Here is a 23,351-nt window from a genome sequence, read left to right as displayed (position 1 = left end):
TCGTATGACTGTGGGGTCCAGGAGTCCAGAAGGCACCAATTCCACAAGCTTCAACAAGCATATCAGTCCTCTCACATCATGTCTGAATCTGATCTCTGCTCAACGGACAGCATCCGATGAAGCAAACCGCTGCTTGAGAAAGCTTATGCATCTCTGATTTTGTTAGTCTATAAGGTGCAAGTCTACCCTGTCTTCTGTTCCGTTCATTAGACCTTATAGGGAAACCCAACACATATGTTTCAATATCCTTCATGCAATCTGCTACCATGAACATGGCTTTCAAATGAGCCCAGTTTAAGGAACCGGTTTGAGTTCCAGAAAGCACTTGGCATCTAACCTCTGAGAACCAGGCCCCTTGAAGGTACCTCACGTGGGACACCTAAGTTCACCAGTCACTTGCCAAAGCTTTGGCCCACACGTTCATTACTCCGGGACCTGGTAGAGTGAGAGTGTTTGGGACGGCTGCAGCTGAAGGAGGTTCCTACTGCCTCCTGTCTAATACTCTTAAAATGAAAACAGTCCCAATCCCTGCGTATTCTTAAAGAGGAACATGAATCAGCCTCTCTAATCCAGCTGCCAGGCAGGAGTCAAATTACTCTTGCTGAAAGCCAGGTGGGTAGGGAAAGCAACAGGTCATTTGTTTGAAAGGGAAACATTGCTGGTGAAAGCTATTTATGTTGCTGAACTCCCAGGATTGCTGATTCCATGGGTTTTTTGGGTGCAGGCTCCACAAAAAGACCTCCCTCTCCCTTTGAGGAAGAAGGCGTGACTCACATGGTAACAGCTGCAGTGACTTTTCTCTGCTATTCTCAGCATTCCCCTGTGGAGGATGGGGCTTAGAGTGCATGCTTAAGTAATGTCTGGGCTGGTGGAAGATGCTATTTGAGAAGTCCTAAGAGAACAGGGCAGGACAGGGATTTTCCATCCTATGAGAGCTTTAGAGATTATACATGTTTTTCTTGTCCCCAGACAGAATGCATCTCAGTGGTGGATCTACACGAGATGTTTTACTGCACAGTAAACTAATCTACTGCTCAGTAAAGCATCACTGTCTACATGTGTGCAGGCACTTACTAGACATGTCAACATTTGCATTCACTGCACAGTAAGTTACTGCGCAGTAAGTGGCTTTTAGATCAGCATCTACACATGCAGGCATTACAATGCAGTAATGCTGTGTGTGGACTGACTAGAGAGTAAAGTTTGTCCCAAGTCAGCCCATACATACAGCTACTGTGCAGTAACATATCTACACCTGCGTGACTGTGCATTAACTACTTCGGCATAAATTTGCTACCTGCATCTAGCAGGTAGCAAATTTACACCCAAGTCGGCAAAAGTCACCATAATTACTGCACTGTATGTGCACACACATGTAGACATGTGCCCGTATTGTGCAGTAATTTTTGGTTACTGCACAATAACATAAATTACTGTGCAGTTAGTGTGCATGTGTAGATGTCCCCACTGAGCGGTAAATTAGTCTACTGCCTGGTAACATTTACAATCTGCATGTGCAGGTCATAAATTTACTGCACATTAAAGCCAAATAGCATTAATTGCATATGTAGATGTACCCAATGTGTTGCAAATCCATAGGTGATGAAGCAAATCCAGATCAGGTCAGTCAAGATGTTGTGTTTTGATCACAAGCTCTGTTATGAAGCTGACTTTAAAAAAAAATTTTTTGTATAAATGAACAAGAGTTTTGCAATGGAAAAGTGCTTTGAAGAAAAAAGCCAAGATTTTGTTGAAAAATGCTGACATAGGAAGTTTCAGCCACTTTGAAACTTTTCTATGTATCTTTTGTTTGAACTGGGAAATTAGTTGAAAGAAACCCAAAACACTTCATCAAATAATTCCCAACCAACCCTATCAAAAACCAAAGTCTTCAAATCAGGTATAGCAATATGGTTTGTAATGGAAGAAAAAACATATTTTTCTCTGAAGATCGTTCAAATTGCTGTAACATATAGTTCTAGAGAGAAAGGGCAATTTTTTGCATTTATAGAAGGGACTACTGAATTTCTACCTTCTGTTGAGTCCTATAAAATGCCTGGTAACTTATGCATTGAAGATGGGATTTTCCAAGGAGCTTAACAGAGTTAGACACTACATTTCAACTAGTGCCTTTGAAAATCCCAGCCTAAATTAACTCCCATGCTAATTATGTAGACTGGTTTTAAATAGACTGTCATCACGGATGAAAGTTCAGCAGCCCCCAGCTTTGGCTCATGTCTAACCAGATAACACGGTAGCCATGCCGAGTTGTTCTCCCCTTCTTCCCCGTGTTGTTGTTCCCAGAGGAGATGAACAGCTGATTTCAGGAAAATGAAACCTGCTGCAACCAAGCATTTACCCAGCCAAAAAGTAATCCTATTTAAAACTCAAGCCCACATCTAGGGCTTGGTAGAAGTGGGTGATTGATATCTCCATCCTACAGGCAGAACTGAATGATTTGAAGGACTCATCAAGTGCTCCAAAGAGTGGGGATTCATCCTGCCCCACACTTCCAAAAAAGATGAGGTTTAGATGACAGAATGAACACAGAGAGCTTGAAACTGTGCAGGTATCAAGAAACAAAATACAGTGGATGGGAAATATTGGTGTTAGCAAGGACTGTTAAACTAAGTGTTGCACAGGCCCCTGCGGCAGGGCTGCTTCACACCCTCAGCCCCGTGCTGAAGGTAACCATGCAGATCAGGTGCTTTATGGTACATACCTAGGGGACACGTGTGTTTTCTAGTAGTAATATTCATTTAGGCTGAATACACAGATGCGATGCAGTGTTACTGAATCAAGGGGCAGAGAGAGCGGTGGTTATGTCCCTTGACCTTGCCTTGAATGACAAAGAGCCCAAATGCAGCAAGGAGGAGAGCCCCCCAGCTGGGCAGGCCCTTGCAGGAGCCAGTAGCAGTGTTGTGCTCGTTGCGCTCAGTGCAGAGCAGCTTGGGCTGCACAAAGGAAGCCTCTGTTAGAGGCTTTGGCTTGGAGCAGTTCCTGCCCCACCGAGCGGTGCAGCCAGCACCCAGACAAGTCCAAGGAGATGTACACAGTTAAGTCTCTGGGAGCTCATTAGTGCTCAGAGCAGTTTAAACTTTGCACCCTCGTCCTGGTAAGAAACTTCACTTTCTGCTGTTTTCACACATCTCAGTGCTCAGCTTGTTTGAGAGCCCTCTGGAAGCCGAGGGCTGCCTGGCGAGCACTGAGCTCCCATCCTGGAAACAGCAGCCACCGAGGCAGGTTACGTGGGCTCCCAGCATCTGCAGTGGGAAATCACACTCGTGCAAACACAAACGCAGTTGCGGCAGCATAAATAGGAAACCGTCTGGCGTGTACGAACACCCTCTGCTAGCAGTACTGATGCGGTAGCATTCTCCATAGACGCGAAGGGGACGTACAGAGGGAAATGGAGCCATACCAATACCACTCCAAGCTGATGCGTTCCTCCCCTCCGTTCATTCCCCCTTTGCCCTTTTTCTTTTTTTTTCCCCAAGGCCCATATCCAGCACCCCTAGCCTGTGGATGCGAAGCCACAAGCTAACTCTGTTGGCACGTGTACTGGGCGCATCACTCACAGCACAAACACATCTGTGTGTCAGTCATCTTTGCAGCTTTGCCAGACTCCTGCGAGCTAAGCAGCCAGAGCCCTCAAGTTCCACTGCTCTGCCATGCGCTGTGTCCCCTGGCAGCACCGTTACCATCCCCTCCAAACCCGAACCAACAGATCGTTTCCCAGCACATGCACCAATCGGCATTTCCCCTGGAGCCCGGCAGGCAGCACCGAGGGGGCACACTTGAGACAGACGCAATATCAGTTTGACACGTCTCCTGCAGCTTGTGTTGGTTCTAAGTCTCAGGGAAGCCGGCGGTATTCAGGGAGGCACTATGGTGTGCAACTGTTGCTTAGAAATTTGCTGCTGTGGAGCAAAAATGCCTTCCAGGAACACCCAGCTTTAAATAGCTTCCCTGAGAGTCAGGGTGGGGGACTCCCTGTAACATCTGGAAGGCTTTGCGGCATGCTACCTGGCTAATACCATGTGTAAGAAATACCCGAGGAGAGGGAGGCCAGGGCTGCTCTGACAGCACAATGAAAGCATTTGCAGAACGGCTTTTCCCTGCTAGGATGCAGGGAGGCCCTGAGACAGTTTCGTGAGCACATGGTCCAAGGCAAACAGATGTGGCGCTGGCTGGGGTCAGCTGCGGATGCCTGAACTCTACGAGCAGTCTTGAATCAGGTACGTCTGTAAACAGGACGAGCAAGGAGCATGCCGTTCCCCTGCTCTTGGGCTCCCTGGGGAAGGTGAGGCCTCCAAGCAGATCTAGCAGATGTGCGGTATTCACAAGCTGCTGGTAGTTTAAGGGCACAGCTCACTGCAGGGTGGGATTTAAGTCTGTTGCATTCAGTTTTAGCCTCTTAAGATCTCCGTGCTGCTCCTCACATTACAGTCTGCAGAGTTTCGTGTCTGAACCGAACTTTCCTGAGACCGTCTGATCTGGAGCAAACCCAGGCTTTTGAAATCTGCCTAGAGTCTGCTCAGGATCACCACAGTTAGGGCCACAAAGGAGTTTTTCCTCTGGGTCAGATCAGCCTGAACTGTGGGGAGGAGGGTTTTCGTCCTCTGTAGCACAGCACATGGTTCCTTTCCTGGGATTTTTTGAGCATCTAAAAACCAGCTACGCTGCAGGTGTTGGAGTGGCAAAGCCCTCACGTCCTCTGCTTCAACCCCTGGTAGTTTCCATGTGTTGAGTATGGTGCCTGGTAGTTGTGTGTGAGGATGCAGGGGACTGTCCTGTCCTCCGATTCAGTGATGCCAGTTAAGGATTTAGCCTGTGATGTTTAAGCTGCGGGTGCCCTTGCACAAGGATACGCACCTGCAAGTAAAGAGGCTTAACGGTTCGCTGCTTTGCAAAGGGGAGGAAAAAGGTAAATATGTGCTGAACCAGGAGCTCATGGGCAGTGCACAAATGAGAGCTGCCAGGCAGATCCAAGAAGTTATTCTGACAAGAGTCAGCTACAGATGTGAGTTCTTGCTCGGGCCTTTCAGCAAGCTATTTGGGAGCATCTCCTTGCACAGCTGGGAGACCTCTAAATATCTGCTGTATGCACATTTCCCAGCTCAGCCCTTGCCAGGAAGATGAAACATTTCACTGGGGCCGACACGACACATTTGCCAGCCAGCCAGCAGGCTTGTTTACCATCAGTGTAATTAGACGATCAATCATGAGGAGCGGAGTCGAAACACTGGTGTTGCAGATGCATCCATTTCTGAGTGCTCACACTCTTTGCCGGGGGCAAGGAGGAGGTTGTCAGGGAACGAGACACCCAGGTGAGCCCGTGCAGCCTCAGAGCGGTCCTGCCTGCCTGTCCCAAGGTGCTTCTCATGCAGGACGTCAGCCCCGCTGCCCATTGCCTCCGCTTCCTGGCAGTTAGGTTCTGGGCACACAACTTTAGTTGTACCGGCGTGAACTCACAGGTGCTCCAGGTAACGGCCATGTGCCTGCTCACACCTGGCCATGGTAGCAAGGCAGCTTACCCCTCCATCCAAGCAAAGTCCGTGTTACAGGGCACAGCATTTGCACTGCGTAACAGCCATCCTGCCGTAACCTTTCCTGGTACGACTGTCCTTGTTCCCGCATGACTGGGGTGCGTGAGAACACAACGTGACTCCGTTCAGCCGAACGCCGGGGCCAGCCAGGACTGCCGCAGGAGGGGAGGATGGAGGGGAGACGGCACCCAGCTCTCTCCACAGACCATGCAGCACCTTGCTTTCTTCTCTTGCACGCCCAGCTTCAGGCTTTGGCTGGCCCAGACTGTCTCATGGGTCATGCTCTTAGAGACACCATAAAGCCACTTCCCCCAAACAGCTCCCCAGCTCAGACTTGTCTGTTTGGGGACACTCAGGAAAGCTCCTCTAAAGCAGATTATTTCAACCCCTCTGTGGACTGGACACCCTCATTCAGAAGGGAAAGGGTCTGCAGGTCATGGAGTTGGCTCCCCCGAGGAACACCTTCTCAGGGCAGGGCTTTTCCAAAACCCCGAGACCCAGAGAGAGCCCCAAGTAGTCTCCCAGACCAGCGCAGCCCTGGCTCCTGGCCATGAGACAGAAAGGACCTGGAGAAGCCAAACAGCCCTGATTCCAAACTGTAAGCAGAGATTCAAGGCTTTGGTCCATCTACTCACTGCTCCTTTATGTGAAACACTACCATGTGCAACGGTGCCTGTACTTCCCACTGTATGAGTAGCATCTTCCTGCTTAATGGTATCAGAGTCGCTTTTAGGGGCAGCCTTCGTCTCCCCAGCGTGACCCCCAGTCACTATCCGACAACACAGGCTCCGCGCTTTCAGCAGGTGTCATGGCTGCAGGACCTCCTGCTGCACATGTGCATCTCAGCTGGGTTGTGTTTCTTTTCCTTGATGCCCATTTTATCTGATACACAAGAGAGTCAGCCTGTGGTACAGTTGTCCTGAGGCTCAATCAATGATGCCAGGAATCTCCCGAGAAAACCATGGTTGGCAGCTATTTGTAGTCATTTAGCTACCTTGCTTCTTTGTAGCTTGGGTTTTTAAATGTCCAGAGGTCCCATGAACAGCCACGATGGTTTTTGGTTTGCAGGACCACACGCTGAATTTCTGTAGGCCAAGAAAAAAGGCAGAGTTGTGCATGGCATGCTGCCTCCATCTGGGGTCGTCACACAGCTTGCTTGCCTGAATGCCTAACTACAACTTTCCCCTGCTCCATTTGCAGCAGGATTGTAAGGGGCTGATGTGATCGGCTTGATACCATTTCTTTGGACAAATAGGTGGGACTCTGCTGATAGGAACTGACCTCCACCGTCACCTACAATCTGTTCAGAAACGCCATTCCTTGAATACAAGAGTACTAGCGTGGCCATTGCCTGCGCTGAACTAGTCGAACTTATATAAAAGACCTTAGGGCCATTTTGAATGGCTCTGGCACAGCAGTAGAAAGCAAGCAACCCATAAATGGTACAACACAGCCCAGGCAGATTGATTGCCCCATACCAAGGGAAAGATGCGATTCTGGAAAGCTGTTTCCCACCTGGAATCAGGGGAAATTTTGAAATCTCAAAAAATATCATGATCCACCAGTGCAGAAATGGAGGCAACTGAGACGGTTCCCTAACATCTCGGCCAGGGGTGGTATTTGCAGTTCTGCAGGCAGGGCTAATTTGGCAGATGGGTCCTTGCTCTGTGTTAGGAAACAGCACAGCGCATATCTATTGGCAAAGGTTAGAAGAAGCCTGCTGGATTCCCACTGCTGTCATACCCCGGGATGCTGCCTCCATGTCCCTCTTGGGAGCTGCAGATCACTGTGACCTCTTTGGGGACGGTGGCTAAGGGGGTCTTGTGACTGCCCTGTGAAAGCACTCATTATGCTTCCTTTTCACCATGCCATATATGCCTCTCTGCAACGTTTGCATTAGCAGGAGGGAGTTAGCAGTTGTGGCATCTAAATCTGAATGGTCTAAATGGTTTTCAGGTGTACTTAAGCATGTTGCAGGTCATGGCTCTAACACAGGGCTACTTGCACTTGGCTTACTAGATATACAAACCCTTACAGTGCCAGACACAACTTCTGCAAAATGCCTCTCTGAGCTGACAAGCCCTACTGACGCTGTGCTTGCAGAAGAAAAAGATCATTTCCAGCAGAATTTGTCAGTTTGAAAATAGCCGACCGAGATGTTTCGAAAAATTCAAAGCACTTTCCTCTCAGTTTTCATTCTTTCCCCTAGAAATGAGAAGTTATCTAGGACTGGCCCTCACCTCTAAGCAGGTTTGGTCTGGGTGAATGGGCATTATCTCAATAAATGCTCAGTGCGGTTCTGCTGGCAATGCCCAGCCGAGGGAGAGCTGGCGAGCGAGAGGTAGAGATGCTATTCCACGTGCCGACCCCCTCTAGAGACATAACCCATTGCGTTCATGGTCTTTTTGAGGCACCTCTCACTGTCTTCAGTCCCCTCCATCAGCCTCCTTATGGCTACCACAATTAAATTAGCTCCCTAAATGCTTCCAAACCCTTTCGAAAGGTTAGATACAGTTTCTGTGCGTTGCAGGGCTGTTCTGACTTCTGCAATGAAGCCTGACTAGTCTTGAGTCTTTAGAAGCCAGCTTTACTGCAAGAAAGCAGGCTGAGCTGTGCACCCCCGTAGAGCTGTCCTCACACCAGTTGAGAAGTATATCTACCATACCATCTCCTGCTCTGCTCCACATTCATGCAGCAGATGGCTGGGCAGCTTACACGTTCCCAGGCTGCACAGCTAAGATCCTGCCCACTTGGCTTGTACGATTTCCAGTAGTCCAACAAGCTGCTGAAATATTTACAAGGAGCTTACGGGGAGCAGCAGAGCACAGCACGACTGGGGGAACTGGCTGCACTCCTTGTCTGGGATTTAATCAAGGACACGTAAAAGTTTAAACCCCAAACTCCACGAGGGGATTTTGGAGCAACACAACAGGTGCTATTAAAACATTTAAGGGAGCTGCTTATGACAGACCCCCATGGCTTCTCCTGGTGATATCGGCCCGGCTTGTTCTTCTAACAAGCGTGAACTTCCCAAATCATCGTGGCATTATGTCTCTGCCAGAGAAAGTGAAATGCACACGCTACCCGGCAGCTGTCATGCCTTGATTCAAAAGTCCAGGGCTTTTGCCAGCCTGCACACAGGTCCAGGACTGATGGCAACGGTCACCTCTTCATAGCCAAGTAACCATCAGCTTTGCAGTCACCTTTGGCCCTCGGTGACTCCTATACGCTTGTAGCTGCGGTTTCATTTCACACTGAACTGATCAGAAGGTGGTTTTCCAGTCGAGTGCATGCTCAAGACACCTTATTAATGGCACTGCCTGACTGACGGTGTCAACCCCATGCAAATTTCCCCAGCTGAAGTCTCAACCTCTTGGAGGAGTGTGGCGGGGACATAGCACTGCTGCCTTATTTATAGCGCTCTCAAAGCAATAGGCAAACACCACCTCTGCTCAGCACAGCAAGGAGGTGGGAAATGGGGCATGCAAACGCTCTGAACCGCCGAGGGATGCGGGAATGCAACCTGAAGAAGAGGAGGAGGAGGAGGATGGTATTTCAGTACCACCGAGAGGCCTCAGCTAGGGGGAGAACACAGGGCTGAGCTCCTTGCGTACTAATGATACAAACAGACAAGTTATAGGGATACCCATATATCAGCTGCGCTGCGGGCACTGTCGTGTGTCTGCCCCTGTCCTGTGGCAAGTGGATAGGTGAGCTGTCGCAGTTCAGCTTTCCCCCACTCTGCAAGCACAGATACACAAAACAAGTACTACGGAGCGGCTGCTAGGTGGAAAGTGCACACACACACACAATTCGTCCGCCCGTCCATACCAAAGGAGAGTCTCCCTGCCCCATTTAGGTTGACAACCTAAATGGGCAAAACAGAAAAAGGTTGGCAGAGAGAAGGGTTTTTTATCCGCATGGGCACCAGGACACAGAGGAGTTGAACAAGGTGCCCAATATCCGTAAGGGACTCTGCAGCAAAGTGAGGCACTGGATTCAGGCCCAGGTAGAAGATCCTTCCCCTGGGAAGTGCTAGGTCAGAGTGAAGTAAGATGAAATTTTATGTTTTAAGTGCCTGAGGAGAAAGAGAACTTCTCCAGCTTGGCACCAAACTTTTCCAAAAGCCCAATTTCACAAAGTGCCATGCTTCAGATGGCCATTAGCATGTCTCTTTGCTCTGCATTATTGCCATTTCACCTGCCTTCTTGAAGGCCAGGCTGGCACTTGGATGCTTGCACTGAAAGGTTCTCTCTTTTCATCTCAGTTTCTTTAAGTGCTTTGTTGTCCTTCCCCTGAAACACTAAAAGCAAGAGCAACCTGCCCCTTATAGCAAGACTTTTCAAAGGCTCACAATAAACAGCTCATCCCCCGATGGCAGCCATAATATCAAGATGCCTGTTCAGACACAGAGTTTATAGAGGCAGTTAATACATAATGCCAACATTAAGAGTCCATCTTTAAGGGAAGAGGGTCAAGTCTTTCAAAGCTAGGAAATGCCTCAGGTTGTCTCAATTCAGTCCCTTTCACCATGAGTATCAGGGTACAGGTTTTAATAACATGGCCACATACTATTTTATCTACAGGAGGCCTGAGGTTCGTTCCGTGCATGGTAGTTTGACCTTTTTATGCTTTAATTTTTTAAAAATAAATTGGTTGTAAAATCAAAACCTTTCATTTCACAAACACTGGAATGAAATGTCTGGACAAGGTCAGCTGTTGGTGCTCCAGCACGAATAATTTGGGCAGCTGTGTCTCAGAGCAGAGTGCAGAGACAGGGCAGAATAAGCAATTTTGCCCTATTACGGTAGGAATTGGCACTAGAAGAGTTGCACATTGCCTTGTTTTCTTAGTGCATGAGCCAGAGTTCATCCCCTGAAGAAATGCTGTGTTGGTGCAAGTCGGCAGCGTCATTACTTTGCTCTCTGCCTCAATCTATCTGCAATCGAATCCTGGAGCGGAGCTGTGGGGAAGCAGACAGGGGTGTTTTGGGAGAGATTGTAATGGGAAGCTCATGCCAGTATTTTGGCTGTCTGAGGCCTGGACTGGTCTGTGTCCAGCGGATAGGACAGGGCAGGGAATCTTTTATACAGCGGCCTAGATCCTCAGCTGGTGCACAAGGTTTTCTGTGGGGCTACACTGCTTTGCAGCAAATGCAGATGTGGCCCTGTTATAAGAAATACCTTTGGTTTTATGCCATTACAGAGCCCTTGTTTTGGGGTGATGAGCGTCATTCTCAGCCCCCCAAAAAGAAAGCCCCATGCACCATAGGACTAGCACCAGGGACATCCTAACCAGCAGCAAACTCCCACCCCCTTCAAGCTGGGACGCAGCAGGTGGTTGCTAACCCTGCGGCAGCATACAAATGGCAGTGCCACGTTTGCTTGTGCTGGAAAACACCATCCAGCACTGAATGAGCCTTCTCCCATATTTCCACAGGGGCGTGGAGCCCTCGTGTCCTGGGCACACCATGAGCGTGGTCCTGAAGTGTGCCTGGGAGGATGCTTGGAGGCTATTCTGCAGCCTTCTTTCTATTATTGTTTTAATTTTAGCCTGAATCTTCGGCAAGTTTCTGCCTCCTCCAAGAGAGCTTTGCATTATCAAAGGGCAACTGGAGAATAGAAAGAATCATCGCTGCATTTAGCATTGATTTTTTTCCCCCTGCGCACTGAGTCACTTAAGCTAACATTTAATTAATTTGTGACACTTTGACAGTTTTTGAGAAGACATTTGTAGAGCCATCAAGCGTCGCTGATAGGACTGTCAGACAGACACCTATTGAATTATCAGCTATTAAGGACCCATATGCAACAAATTTCCAAGGTTTATTATACAAATTGTTCTTTGAATGAGTGGAGCACACAAAAGCTCGAGGAGCACAAAAGACCCATTGTTCGCAGGTGAGTTTGATATTTGCAAATGTTTTGCTATTTTGATCACTTTACTTGGTTTAATAAATCAGAGTTTGCTTTGTCTTTTATGCTGGGAGGTAAACTGGCCTATTCCACAATGATCCGGCTATCCAGCCAGGTTCCTGCAATGATGCAAAGGTCTAACCTAAGGCACCATAATGGGGTGTGACTTTGCAGGAAAAGCCCAGCAGTATATCAGGTCCTCCAACACTGAAGGAGACGCCAAGTCTCTGCCCACTGTTGAAACTCCTGCCTCTAGCTTGCAGTTGCATCAGCATGCCCCTGCCCTGGGCCGGTGGCAACAGCCACCTAGAATTCAGCAGCATCTTCTTGCAGATCTCTCCCTAAATCCCAGCAAATTCATGTGAGGAGCCACAAATACCGGAAGCTCATGAAATCCATTGTGCAGCCTAAGAGCTGGGTCAGACACGGTGTTTGCATTATCCCTGGGGAAACTGAGACACATAGGAGGTTACATGCTTTGCTCCACACCTCACAATGAGTGGCAGAGCTGGAAATGGCATCCCAGATCTGCCCCTGTGCTGTCCTGATCTAACAGTGCTCTTTTCTGTGAAGCTTGAGGTTTTCAAAGCAGCCTGTTAGCCTTGGTGTCCCTAGGCTGGGGCCTGCCACGGGGTTGCTAGCTCCCTGTGATGACCAGGACATATTTCACTGCAGTGCACATGAGCATCCAAAACCAATGTCTTCAGCAAGTGGCCTCCTCCCAGCCAGCAGTAGCTATATGCCCTGCCCTCTATATCCTCCTTGTCAGCAGTCAGGACCCAGGAATCACTGATCAGCAGGTGGGACAGCTACAAAACCCAAACCTCCTGGGATCTCCCTGGTGCTGCTTGGAAGATGCATGCTTAATGACAGTCACCTCTCAAAGGACGCCAGCTTCACTCACCCTCCCACTGCAAAATGGGGCCAAAGCCCCTGGCATGCAGGGAGAGAGGGACCTACAGCAACACAAGGTAACCCAGCCAAAGATCTCCTGTGTCAGTACGGCCATGTGTGCACCAGGGCTTTTTCCAGCCTAGCTATGTGGCCCTGGGGATGAGATTTGCTCCTGTTGTTGGCTCTCAGAGTCATGGCAGCAACACTTGGCCGCGTGGCTCTCAATCCAGCAGCTACCCGCCTCGCCTGCAAACTGGGAGCACGTTACTCTAATCAGACTGCTCCGCTCGCTGCTGCTTCTGAGCGTCTGGCTTTATCAGCGCTGATAAGCTTGGGGCAGCTATTATCGCTGGCATTACCATTCCCTGCTGCATTCCTATGCTATTTTTCTCTGGATGGCTGACGGGCGAGGCCAGGCGTGCCTTCTGTGACAGTGGTGAATGCTGCCAGCATCGCAGGCATGGCTGGGGACACTGGGACAAGAGACGGTGAGAGAGAACCTTGGTGCAAAACTAGTGACACCGGTAGCACCACCCAGAAGGCCTCACTTTTACCACGGACAGTCAATGTTGAGGGCTGAGAAGATGCTTGCTTTTTAGCCCAGGCCTGAAAAACACTCGTGAAATCAGCAGGAAAATCTCTTTCCCTGTCACTCCCACACACACACGTGCCACAAATGGCTCTCAGCTTGCTGTCTCCCACTTTCTGCTTCTGTAGCTGACGCTGTGGCCCTTAGCCAGAGGTAGGAAATAATAGCTGAAGTGTCTCATTAAAGCGTTTTGGTTGCGCAGACGGAGCAGCGGAGGGCTGCAGGGTTTGTGGTGCATCTGTTTGCAATTGTTTAATTATCGAGCAACAGTTGGCATCTGGTGGCTGTGAAGCTGCTTAGTTCTTCTAGTGCAACTATCACAACATTTTGTTCCCTTCCGATACTGTTTGCACAGTGGTAATGACTCGCTAGTGCCACTGCCGTCACCAGAGACACATCAAACCCCACTGCCATGGATAAAACCCTTCCAGTCTGCATCCCGGGTGCTCTGCAAGGAGACTTGCAGGGTATAAATCAACCGATATCCGCTTCCATGGAGCCATGCTCATTTACATCTGCTAACAAGCCGGCCTTGAGAAGATGAACATATAGCAAGCGCATCAGCCTGCTGTGTCTCATTGCCTCCATCCCCTGTTTGCCTGTTTCTCCCAGCGCCATAAATCTAGACTGTGGGCCTTTGGGGAGAGCAGCTACCTTTCATGTGCTTCGTACAGGGTATCAGGGCCCAGTGCTTTGGCTAAAGGCTAGCCCCTCTTAGCAGAGCATGGTGCTATGGATTTACCTGCAGTGGAGCGCCAGCCACCAACCAGTCTGGGATTTGGACCTGCCTTCAAATTGCTATTCATTTAGTACCTGAATTGCTACTCATTTAGTTCAGTCGCAGATCCCTGCCCCTCCTCTAGAGCAGCATTTTAGGAGTCCACTTCCCAGGATCAGGCCCTTTGCTGAGTGCCAAAGACAGGTCCAAGTGGAAGAAGCAAATCACAGTGCCAGCTCTGCAGAGCAACCTTTCAGTGCCAGAGCCTGGGAATATTTGCTGCTCATTGTTGGTGCCCAGGGTTGCATTGGTACCAGTGTGTGGAGGAGGATCCAGAGCTGCTTGCCTTTGAGTTAGCTGCCTGAGTCACTTGTTACAAGCACGTGGGGATAGATCAGAACCGACCACCGTTCAGGTGCCACCTAGTCCTTGTGGCCTGAACTTTGCACAGCTGGCTGGGCACAAGACTCTGCAGGCACCCACGGTGAGGCACAAGGACTGCTGAGTTGAGGAGCATAGGGTGAAGTGAGACCTGGAAGAATAATGTGCAGAGGATAATTCCCTCTGCTGTGTCCAGTGCAACCAGGTACCAGTTGCTTGCACTGATGGCAGCTGTATTGCCCATGGGCCAGTACACTGAAGTCGAGCTGGGATGGGGGGTAGAAGCCATTGCTTGAGGTGCAATGAGCCACAGCAGTGTCTTGTGTGGAGGAGGGGCATGCCAGCTTCCCACTCCTGGCCTCTCATCCTCTAAGCCACGTGGGCTCTGTTATTCTATGGCTGAGGCCAAGGCACAGATGTGGGTGCCACGTGCAATTCAGTACATGGGGAGGCTTTGACGAGAGCTCCATGCTCAGACAATTTCTAAGTTAGGACAAGCTGAGGAGGCTCCTCAGAAAGGCCTAAAATTCCTTATTCTCAGCTGGCCGGTGGCAGTATGCCTGCTCCAGGAGAAAGGGAAGAGTGACCTCCCCACTCCCTTAGGAATTTTTACATCCCAGTCCCCTAGGTGACCAGGCTCGGTTGCCTATGTGGCCAGGTAGCTGAATTAGAAGGGGGTTTGGGGCCTGGGCTGTTTCAAACCAGGGACACAGGGAGAGGAGGATTTTTCCACACCCTCTATTCAACTCAAGGCTGCAGGTTGATGTAATGAAGTTGTCAATATGAAAACTTTTGTCTCACTGAGTGCCTGTGTTGCCTACAGGATATGACTTAGGATACAGTAAAGCTAAGTCAGGAAGCCCTAGGCCTTATGTATCTTAGAGAGCCAGCTCTGACATGAGTAGGCCCTGAGCCTGACAAGATTAGATCTGGCGTGAGCAGGTGTCCAAGATGTGGACTTTGTCATATGGTTTGAGGGAAAGGTGCCGAAGTGACGACCAAATAACCACAGCTGTGAACAATAGGAGAGCCTGGCTATTTTACATGACTGCATGTCTAGGAGGGAACTGATTCACTCAGCCAAGGATTACATCCATCCTCCCTCTCACTCACTTCCCCTAAGAGAAACACCTGGAGGCAACAGTTGCTCACCACTGCTCTTCGGTGGGGGGGAGAAGGGGAGTGGAGCGTGAAGCTGAGTTGAAGGAGAACATTTGCAGAAAGCACAAGTCTTTCTGGCAGTGGCAGCTCTAGGCCCCTTATTCAGTTTGTCAGGAACCTCTGCCCAGCAAAGAACGAGACTGGGGTGAAATATCATTCCCCAGTCCCAAAGGAAAACAGACATCATTTCTCCAGTGAACAAACCACTGTGAAAGCAGCTGCTGTGTCTGAAGTGTCCTCAGAAAGGATCAAGAGGTTTCATGTGGACCTGATCCCACTGAGCCACTCTAATGCAGTGGCAATACTTTCCACTGACATCCCAAATGTGACTACATCTCCAATGCTGTTGGGAGAAGAAGCCTCCCACAGCATTGCCTCTGTCCTGGTGCCTCTTCCTCCTGTAGTCCCACGTAGGCAGGATTGCAGAAGTCATGCACAGTTCATCCTGGACTCCAGTAACCCAAGCTGCTGCTGCCAGGTTTCATTATTATCATGCTTCGACTTGAAGTTATTTTATTTAATTATTTTTCTGCTGAAAAATCAAACCCAAAGCCCAGAGCAGGATAGAGAGAAAAAACCCCCAAGCAGGTCATGGCACATCTGCTTGGGCCAGAGTGTGGAGAGTTAGCTGATGCAGGATGTCAGAGGTGACAATGCAAGAATCCCATGGACTCTGCCTGAATCAGCACCATGACTAAAGCAGAGTTCCACACTGAAGCAGCCTGTGAGTCTGGTGCTTTGCCTTAATAAGCCCTTTTGATGCCAGGAGTTAAGATTAATGCTAGTCAGATAATGATCTGTCTTTTGCCATGGTCATAAAGCACCCCAGTCAAGCATAGAAGCATATACCTAGCCTTCAGCATGTGAGTTGTCCAAATGATGCAATGATACGTATGACCTTGCAATGTTCATTACCAGTTTGGAGACTCCAGGCTCTTTCTACACAGAGTTATACTAGGCTGGCTTTTCAGAAATAGTTTCTTTTGGAATAACTCTATATGTGGAAACACATATTGCAGAATAAGAAAGTCCTTCTTCTAGGTTAACCTCATTCACTCTGGAAGGCATGCAGAAAAAGGCGCTCTTATTCTGGAGTACAAGTGTTCACACTTACACCTAGAGCAGGCTACTTATCCTGCTTCAAATTCACACCCTATATCATTTGGGAATAACTTTGATGTGTGAATAAGTCCTCCAGTTCATTTCCACAAATACCCAACATTTACCTGGATACTTTGTGATGACCAGACAAACCAGAGCACCAAACCAAGCATTTTTTGTACCTGAAAATACTGATGGATGAGCTTTATTTTGCAGTTCCATCTGTTATTTTGTCACTGTCTACAGATCAGTGAGCTTTTGCAAGTTATGCTGATGGTGGACGTGGAAGATTTGTGTCTGTCATTTCTAGAATGCACTACACTTGGACTAGATGAAAGAGAGAAGGGAAAGTAGAGCAGGGAGAGAAGTGAAGCGAGTTTCCTTCATTCATCCTTGACTGAGATGCATCATACTTAGCAAGGAAAAGCAAGCACCCACCAAAAGAATTTGCAATTCAAAGAGCTCAGAGACAGGAAAGGCAAGAAAAAATAAATATTAGTCCCACCACTTTTAGTGAGGGAAAAACAAAACTCAGAGCAATGATGTGACTGATTCCACATAACACAGGAAGTGAGTGGAGGGGCTAGAAACAGAACTTGGTGTTTCCTGAATCCCATTCCACTTCAACATGAGACCCATCTTTCTCTTCAGGTTTGAATCTTAGTTGCAGTTATACAGACATCTTTGAGTTGTTGAATCTCCCTCTGAGAGTGGCTTTGTCATGAAATCACCCAGATTCCAGGTGTTGATCAGATTAAGTTCAGTCAACACAGGGCCATGTGTGGCTGACCAGTAGGAGGCACTCCTACACTAAGCCACCCACCACACTGTGCCCAACCACCTACCAAGCTCAGAGTGCCTCCGTGGGAGCACCTCACATCCGGCCAACCCCTTTCCTGGAGCACACCCGCAAGCCTGGGGTAATCACTGCCACCACCCAGGGGTTCTGTTTTATATTTGGGCCCTGTGCCCCCTGGGGTACACAGGCCTTGTAGACCTTGAGGGTGCTTGACCCACTATGAGAACTTGGGGTGCTTCCTTTATCCTGAAGCCAAGACAGTAGCCTCCCTTAGTCAGTCGAACCAAGGGGGCATAATGGCCTACCCAATCCCTCTCTCAGCCAGTCCACCACACTTTTACAGTGGAGAGCTTTATTGGTTAAAGAGGGTAGGTCTGGGGAAGGGTACGGGTTAGAGAAGTATCACAGAATAACCTTAGAGCAAACAGTGTCAGCTTAGTAGCTGGTTGATACACTTCTATATTACTGTAATCGATATGTCTAGATACATTTCAGGTACGTTTCTCACATGTTCATCTGGAGCCCAGAAGAGCTCCAGAGGCTGTGTGCTTACTCCATGTCCCCCAACATGGCTCTCTTTCTCCTTCCTCATGGGGACCCTTTTATATACCTGTCATGACCTCATCACTAAGGTCGCACCAGAGGCAGCCCCACTGGCTGATGCCTGGTGCTTTCAAATGACATCACCTTCCCAGGTGAGGGGAACTAGTCATATGATGTGCAAGGGCAGGAAACTTGAAACACAGGGAGCAGGTTCCCCCTCCCTCAAGAATGTCTCCAGCCCACTTTACAACCCAGTGTTACATAAAATAAATGGGGCAGGGGCTGCCTGCTCACCGCAGTGAGGCAGATGGAAGGGTGATTCCTCCACACCATCTACATGAGATGCTTAATGTGCAGTAGACTAATTCTACTGTGTATTAACATGTCACGGCAAAAACCATGCTAATGCGCAGTAGCATTAGGCTACTGCACATTTCTTAGACTTTCATAGACATTAGGGCTGGAAGGGACCTCGGGAGATCATCGAGTCCAGCCCCCCGCCCAAGGGGCAGGAAGTCAGCTGGGGTCATAGGATCCCAGCAAGATAAGCATCCAATTTACTCTTGAAGGTGTTCACCGTAGGTGCTTGAACCACCTCCGCTGGCAGACTGTTCCAGACCTCGGGGGCTCGGACAGTAAAGAAATTCTTCCTTACGTCCAGCCTGAAACGGTCTCGCAGGAGTTTGTGACCGTTCGACAAACATCACAGAAGCATCACAGAAAGACCATGTGCCTTTGCTACTGTGCAGTGGCGCTGGCTACTGCACATTTATGTAGTACCTCATATTAGAGCTACTAAACTTAATGTGCAGTAGAAAAGGTGCATTAATGCATGTGTAGACCTGCCCACATAACACATTTGTATTCTCCATATTGGCATTAAAACCATGACAGAGGTTCATGACAACTAACATTACATGATAAACTTTTCAGACCATAAGAAGGGTGCATGTTGGGGCTGCTTGGAGTTGGGGTTAGCAACTGGAGCCAGCTTTTGGTTTGTGAAAAATGATTCACTTGCTACCATGTAAATGTCCCCTGATGTTCTTTGGCCTGGATCCAGGACAGTGCAGCACTGATTCCTCTCCATTTCCAGCACATTCAAGATATTTCCAGATTGCTTTGATTTCAGCTTATATTTTCAGACTCATTCCTCAAAGGTAAAACAGCAGAACTGCCTTCTAGAAGAGTGATATAACCTACAGAAGAACCTTTGTTGTCTTCCAAACTCTGATTCCTCCTGTTACTAAGAAACCCAAGTAATCTCCATGGGTCTGAGACATTTTCATTTAAATGGTACATGTATTTTTCAGTTAACCACCGGGTAGTTGGCTCCATGGCCAGTGGGGAAAACAACAAACATCACAACAGAGGAGCTCTAAGTTGGAAGGGGGTTATGCATTAAGTACTGTGTAATTTGATTTCCTGAAGTCCCTATCTGAGACCTTGAGTCATTTCCACCGGGTGCGTTGACAGATGCAGCATAAATTAATGTTATTCATGTCAAAGTATGGGTAACTTGGAGTGATGATGTTGGTTATTATTCTTCCTGGTGCTTCCCTGTCCTCCTAAATGGTATGGGACTGTAAGGCGGTTCAGCTCTTCAGGGTTGGTGCTGCCTCTCCTTGTTTTCCACATCTGCTCATACATTGTCCTGCAAAGGTGTCCTGGAGGATGCATCCCAGCCCAAATGCAGTTCAACTAGGGGAGGAATTATAGAGTGACCCTGTCTTTGTACAAGATGCTGTCACCGTGTGAAAAAACAACATGGCGACATTGCTTGGCACCGTCTCAGGATGTCATCAGCTGGATGGGACAGGCGTGCTAAAAATGCACAGATCCTTTAAAATAAACACTTCTTGGTCCCGTACTATTGTGGCAGCTGAGTTTGTCCAGGGCCTCCTGCACTGTAGTGGAAAAGGCTTGTTGTTGTTGCTGTTGCTGACTCTTCTCACTGTCATGTTTCCATCAGCCAAGCAGTAGAAACACTGCCATGTGACCAGAGCAACCAGCCACACCACATGAGTAACAGCTAGCAAACAGTGGGAGTGAAAAATTTGCAAACAATATCAGATTAGAAAAATCAATCATTCATTCTCACTCTGTGTTTAGGTTCCTGTGTTTTGCCTGTCATGGTGGTAGGTAGGATTATTCATCCAAACTGTGTCACCAATGCTTTACCAGTCATGATACCTTCTCAGAACATTCATGTCTGTCCAGAAACAATTCGCAACCCAAAAGGCTAGGGACAGAAATTACACATAAACCCACATAAGTGACCGGAAATTAGTTTGAATCTGTAACACAACAGAAGTTCAGTGCACATGAGCCAGTTTCCAAAATGGCCAAAACCAGGTTAAGATAAACCTGAGTGGATGTAGTATCAGACTTGACTGGCTTAGGTTGAATTGGTTTACTGAACTTCTGTCCCAGATCAAAGATTTCATAGATTTCATAGACATTAGAGCTTGAAGGAAACTTGTGAGATCATTGGGTCCCAAGGGGCAGGAAGTCAGCTGGGGACAGATCAGCCCAGCAAGATAAGCATCCAAGTATTTCTTAAAGGTATCCAGAATAGGTGCTTGCACCACTTCTGGGGGGAGTCTGTCCCAGACTCTGGAGACTCAGATGGCAAAGAAGTTTTTCTTTACGTCCGGTCTAAAATGGTCTTCCAGCAGTTTGTGACCATTAGACCTTGTCTAAGCCCATTGTGACTTTCAGTCCTACCAAATAGCTTGATCAGTCTTTACTATCACTAATGATGGGTAAAGCTCGAGTGTTTCAGAGCTTTGGTTCCACTGTCATCCTGAACTTATCTGAAACCCTCTAGTACAAAATCCATTTAGAAATGCCACCCAAAACATGCATGTTAACCAATCTAAATATTGTTGAACTTCGAATGAGTTTTGAATCAGGAGAAAGGATCAAGAGGTTGAAACACGCCACACTTAACTAGCCCACTGTCACATAACCCTGTTGTATGACTCATCCTTCGTTGTAGCGGTGCCTTGTGGTTATTTCTGATCGCATTGTGTTCGTGGTCTCAAAGCTGCTTTACAAAAGCTGGACTGTTTCATGCCTGGCATGTGAAATCTGCATTGTGAAACCCTCCTTGATCTGTTGGGTTCTCCGTGAGTCTGTTTGCCTGTCTGGCTGTTTACAGGCATCCCCAGAGCTCAGCGAAGCTGTAAGCCGGCTGCAGATGGGAAGGAACACGGCAATTAAACTGCAGCAGCCAGGGCAGCACACACAATTCATAAATATGAGCATTAAATTTCAATTACCTCATTCTCAAGACAGAACTCCCAAGGGCATCAACGAATGAATCTTTTCTCAGAGGCTGCTGACAAGAAGAGAAGAGTGCAAGCTTAACCCATATCAAATATTAATCTTTGGCGGTTTGATTGTTACTGAGAACTTTCTAACACAATGATCCTGCTATGTTGCTGAATGCGATGACTATGTATGAGCAAAATGTAAATGCGTCATGTAGATAAGGGTGGGCTGTGCTGCTGGGTGGCTCTGCATGTCTGGGGATAGGAAAGATGGGTCTAAGGTGAAGGCACAGGGCTGAACTCTGTGATCTTTTATCTCTCGGTGCCATGCCATACCTACACAGGAAGGATAATGGTTTATCTACTCTCTCATCCTGTCTGACCTATTTGGACTATCTGGTTTTGGAAGGAGAGACTGTTTCTTGCTCCATGTGTCTACAGCACCTGGCACAATGGGACCCTGACCTCAGCTAGGGCTTGTCAGTATGGCCACAAAACAAGCAGAACCCACTGGCTGGTGAATCCCAAACCTTGTTTGCTGCTGCGTGTCCCTGAGTTAACAGTCTACTGGTTTCAGTATGCTCTAAGTTGACAGCCGGTGCAGGGAGACAACCAGCACATAACAAGTTAATCTCCGATTCCTTCCCATTCTGCGCACCTGCGGCAATGAATTTTTTGGCCACCTAAAATTGCTGGGCGCTTTTGGCCTGTGTTTTAACAGGTATCATAATCAATGCAAGCATCCCCACAAAAACCAAGTACTGAAAATAGTTTCTAGCTCCCCGGAAGATACAAACAACATGTGAATAACCCCTTTCACTGATGGCTCAACAGCAACATCATTATCGCAAATGCCTCGGTTGTTAGCCTGAAGTGGAACAGCAGAAGCCATCTCATTTGGGGGGAAAAAAAAAAATCACACGGGGGTGGGTGGGCTGACTTCTTGAAGACATGCTGCTTCCTGAAGCACCTTTTAGCAATGTCTGCACATCATGAAGTTCTCACATGAGCTTCACCTGGAGGAAAAATCCCCCAGGCTACAGGGTGTTAATTGGAAAACAGCAGTACAGGTGGGGGGTGGGGGGAGGGATGGACTAGGCAGCCAGAGTTTTCTCTCAAATGTAGGAGTGAGTTTTAATCCCGTTGGAAGTGACATTTGGTGGATTACACGCTCTCCTTAGAAACGAGGAGCTTGTGAAAGCCTGGCTGCTACTTGGGTTTTGATCCCTGGCGTAGAGCGCTCAACATTAAGATCAATCTCCTTGCTTATCTGTTCTTTCTTCTGGACGGATGCTGTCTGTGGCTTTGCCTACACAAGGAATATTAGAGATTTTAAAACAAAGGCAAGTTTTGAGCCAGATCCCAATAAGTGTCAACAGTTTGGTGCCGCTGGCAAGGGGTGGAGAATGCCGCCGCAGATGCTGATCAAAGCTAGATGGTTAGATCAACTGAGTATCACACAGGATAGCTCTCGTATCTCCCAGAATGGAAGGTTTTTGTGTCTTTAATGGATTTTAACTCAGTGTTGAACAAGGATGGTGCAGTAATTTCTGAAAAGGAAAAGTGTCGCCCATCACATCACTATTCATCGGCAGGGATCTTCCAAGATCCCTCATTCATGCGATCCCCCAGCCTGACTCAGCTTAGGGGAGCTGACCCCAGCTTGTCTAGTGCCTCGTGGAAAAACAGATCTTCGCATCAAGACACACAGGATGATATCAGAGCCAGAGATTGTGCTGTGATCTTCCCGTAGGCACGTCAGCTCCAGCAGATGATCATTTGAAGCCAAGAGGCAGAGAAAGCCGTGGCCTGTTTATACTTTCACTGTTAGCGTGTTCATTTTAATGAAGAGCAAGAAAAACCAACACGTGGCAGAGGAAATGCTCTAAAAAAGCATGAAAGGAAAAATGACTTGGGCAGGATAATAAGAGCTTAATGCATTAGCCACGCAAGGAGCTGCTCTGATTGCAGCTGGGCCAGCTCACCAGCTGGGCCCAATGCCTCCTCCTTGCTGCTGTGCCAGCTGCCCGGCCGCTTTGCAAATGTCAGTCTTGTAATTAGAGATTTTCTGGATTTCCTTGCGGCCACAAAGCCATCTAAACAAATGCGGGCAGACCCTGATCTGAAATTGCCACCCTTTATTTGGGCCCCTTGTTCACGTGAGATAGCAGGAGGTCAGGGGAGGGTGGAAAGGAGAGGCTAGATCCTGTCAGCTCAACACCGCTGCTGTGGTTGGGAGAAGGGTTTGCACGGGAGAGAGGGGCTGTTTGACAACGGGAAAGCCAAGGTCATCTTGTTAATACACCAAAAAGCAAGGATGCAGTAGCTTTTCCCTAGGGGCGTGCAGGGGAGGGCAAACTCTCAGTTGGTACAAAACGTGCAATTGCACTGAGGACAGCTAACTATGATGAGATTGAACCTCCCTT

The 23,351-nt window shown here is 48.2% G+C and overlaps 1 protein-coding gene across 3 annotated transcripts in view; it reads left to right on the top strand.

The window, feature by feature from the left end:
- Nucleotides 1-210: 210 nt before the first annotated feature.
- The window catches only part of DRD2 (dopamine receptor D2), a 39,031-nt gene continuing 15,890 nt past the window's right edge, over nt 211-23,351 (top strand). For 2 of the 3 annotated variants that reach the window (XM_019547134.1, XM_019547132.1), the window contains exon 1: nt 211-361. The gene's annotated coding sequence lies outside the window, so the exon portion shown is untranslated. The remainder of the gene's footprint in view (nt 362-23,351) is intronic. The other variant, XM_019547133.1, reaches the window with a different exon arrangement.

This window comes from Crocodylus porosus, unplaced genomic scaffold (genome assembly GCF_001723895.1).
Source record: "Crocodylus porosus isolate Cpor-Errol unplaced genomic scaffold, CroPor_comp1, whole genome shotgun sequence".
NCBI lineage: Eukaryota > Metazoa > Chordata > Crocodylia > Crocodylidae > Crocodylus > Crocodylus porosus.
This window is presented reverse-complemented; position numbering and strand designations above follow the sequence as displayed.